Source organism: Callospermophilus lateralis, unplaced genomic scaffold (assembly GCF_048772815.1).
Source record: "Callospermophilus lateralis isolate mCalLat2 unplaced genomic scaffold, mCalLat2.hap1 Scaffold_641, whole genome shotgun sequence".
In the NCBI taxonomy this organism is placed as follows: domain Eukaryota; kingdom Metazoa; phylum Chordata; class Mammalia; order Rodentia; family Sciuridae; genus Callospermophilus; species Callospermophilus lateralis.
The window spans coordinates 43,840-47,500 of record NW_027514774.1 but is presented as its reverse complement, the minus strand read 5'-3'; positions in this window follow the sequence as shown (position 1 = coordinate 47,500).

Genomic DNA, 3,661 nt, shown 5'->3' with positions numbered 1-3,661 from the left:
GGAAAAGACATACATAGACTGAAGGTGCAAGGTTGGAAAAATCATGTCAGTCATATGGACTTCGGAAACAAGCAGGAGTGTCCAAACTCATATCAAATAAAATAGATTTCGAGCCAAAGTTAATCAAAAGGGATAAAGAAGGACACTACATACTGCTCAAGGAAACCATACACCAACAAGACATAACAATCATAAATATATATGCCCCAAACAATGCTGCAGCTATGTTCATCAAACAAACTCTTCTCAATATCAAGAGTCTAATAGACCACCATACAATAATCATGGGAGACTTCAACACACCTCTCTCACCACTGGACAGATCTTCCAAACAAAAGTTGAAAAAGGAAACTATAGAACTCAATAACACAATTAATGACCTAGACTTAATTGACATGTATAGAATATACCACCCAACATCAAGCAGTTACACTTTTTTCTCAGCAGCACATGGATTCTTCTCAAAAATAGATCATATATTATGTCACAGGGCAACGCTTAGACAATATAAAGGAGTAGAAATAATACCAGGCATCTTATCTGATCATAATGGAATGAAACTAAAATCAACCATATAAGAAAAAAGGAAAAATCATTCATCACTTGGAGAATTATCAATAGGTTACTGAATGATCAATGGGTTATAGAAGATCAAGGAGGAAATTAAAAAAAATCTTAGAGATAAATTAAAACACAGACAGAACATATCGGAATCAATGGGACACATTGAAAGCAGTTCTAAAAGGAAAATTCAATGCTTGGAGTTAATACCTAAGAAAAATAAAAAAAAAAAAACAACAACAAATAAATGTTCTCATACTTCATCTAAAATCCTAGAAAAAGAAGAGCAAAACAACAGCAAAAGATGTAGAAGGCAAGAAATAATCAAAATCAGAGCTGAAATTAATGAAATTGAAACAAAAGAAACAATTGAAAAAATTGACAAAACTAAAAGTTGGTTCTTTGAAAAAATAAATAAATTTGACAGACCCTTAGCCATGCTAGCGAAGAGCAGAAGAGAGAGAACTCAAATTACTAGCATACGGGATTAAAAAGGCAATATCACAAGAGACAATTCAGAAATACAGAAGATAATCAGAAATTATTTTGAATTTTTATACTCCAATAAAATAGTAGAAGTGAAGACATAGATAAATTTCTTAAGTCATATGATCTGCCCAGATTGAGACAGGAGGATATACACAACCTAAACAGACGAATATCAATTGAGGAAATAGAAGAAACCATCAAAAGACTACCAACTAAGAAAAGCCCAGGACCGTATGGGTATAGAGCAGAGTTTTACAAAACCTTTAAAGAGGAACTAATACCAATACTTTTCAAGCTATTTCAGGAAAAATGCAAAAATCCTAAATAAAATTCTGGTGAATAGGATATGAAAACATATCAAAAAAATTGTGCACCATGATCAAGGGATGCAAGGCTTGTTCAATATACGGAAATCAATAAATGTTATTCATCACATCAATAGACTTAAAAATAAGAACCATATGATCATCTCGATAGAGACAGAAAAAGCATTCAACAAAGTACAGCATCCCTTTATGTTCAAAACTCTAGAAAAACTAGCAATAACAGGAACACACCTCAATATTGTAAAAGCAATCTATTCTAAGCCTCAGGCTGGGATCATTCTGAATGGAGAAAAATTGAAGGCATTCCCTCTAAAATCTGGAACAAGACAGGGATGCCCTCTCTCACCACTTCTGTTCAACATAGTTCTCGAAACACTGGCCAGAGCAATTAGAAAGACAAAAGAAATTAAAGGCATAAAATTAGGAAAAGAAGAACTTAAATTATCACTATTTGCAGATAACATGATTCTATGCCTAGCAGACCCAAAAGGGTCTACAAAGGAACTACTGGAGCTAATAACTGAATTCAGCAAAGTGGCAGGATATAAAATCAACACGCATAATTCAAAGGCATTTCTGTATTTCAGCGAAAAATCCTCTGAAATGGAAATGAGGACAACCTCCCCATTCACAATATTCTCAAAAAAAAAAATACTTGGAAATCAACCTAACAAAAGAGGTGAAATATTATACCATGAAAACTACAGAACCCTAAAGAGAGAAATAGAAGAAGATCTTAGAAGTTGGAAAAATATACCCTGTTAATGGATAGGCAGAACTAACATCATCAAAATGGAGATATTACCAAAAGTTCTCTAAAGGTTTAATGCAATGCCAATCAAAATCCCAATGGCATTTCTTGTAGAAATAGAGAAAGCAATCATGAAATTCAAATGGAAAAATTAATGACCCAGAAGAGCACAAACAATGCTAAGCAGGAAGTGTGAATCAGGTGGTATAGCGATACCAGACTTCAAACTATACAACAGAGCAATCGTAACAAAAACAGCATGGTACTGGTACCAAAACAGGCGGGTGTACCAATTGTACAGAATAGAGGACACAGAAACCAATCCACAAAACTACAATTATCTTATATTTGATAAAGAGGCTAAAAGCATGCAATGAAAAAAGGATAGCATCTTCAACAAATGGTACTGGAAAAAATGAAAATCCATATGCAACAAAATGAAACTGAATCATTTTCTCTCGCCATGCACAAAAGTTAAATCAAAATGGATCAAGAAGCTTGATATCAAATCAGAGACACGGCATCTGATAGAAGAAAAATTTGGCTATGATCTACATACTGTGAGTTCGGGCTTCAAATTCCTCAAGAGGACACCCATAGCACAACAGTTAATAACTATAATCAACAAATGGGACTTACTCAAACTAAATTTTTTTTCTCAGCAAAAGAAACAATAAGACATGTAAATAGGGAGCCTACATCCTGGGAACTAATCTTTACTCCTCACACTTCAGATAGAGCCATAATATCCAGAGTATACCAAGAATTCAAAAATTAGACAATAAGATAACAAATAACCCATTCAACAAATGGGCCAAGGACCTGAAGAGTCACTTCTCATATGAGGACATACAACCGATCAACAAGTACATGAAAAAATGCTCACCATCTCTAGCAGTCAGAGAAATGCAAATAAAAACCAACCTAAGATACCATCTCACTCCAGTAAGATTGGCAGCAATTATGAAGTCAAACAACAACAAGTGCTGGCGAGGATGTGGGGAAAAGAGTACACTTGTACATTGCTGGTGGTACTGCAAATTGGTGCAGCCAATTTGGAAAGCATTATGTAGATTTCTTGGAAAGCTGGGAATGGAACCACCATTTAACCCAGCTATTCCCCTTCTCGGTCTATTCCCTAAAAACCTAAAAAAGAACATGCTACAGGGACACTGCTACATCGATGTTCATAGCAGCACAATTCACAATAGCAAGACTGTGTAACCAACTTATATTTCCTTCAATAGATGAATGGATAAAAAATGTGGCATTTATACACAACGGAGTATTACTCTGCATTTAAAAATGACAAAATCATATAATTTGCAGGGAAATAGATGGCATTAGAGCATATTATGCTAAGTGAAGCTAGCCAATCCCTAAAAACAAATGCCAAATGTCTTCTTTGATATAAGGAGAGTAACTAAGAACAGAGTATAGACTTAGAGCTTGAGAAAATTAACATTAAACAGGGATGCGAGGAGGGAAGGAAAGGGAGAGAGAAGGGAAATTGCATGGAAATAGAAGGAGACCC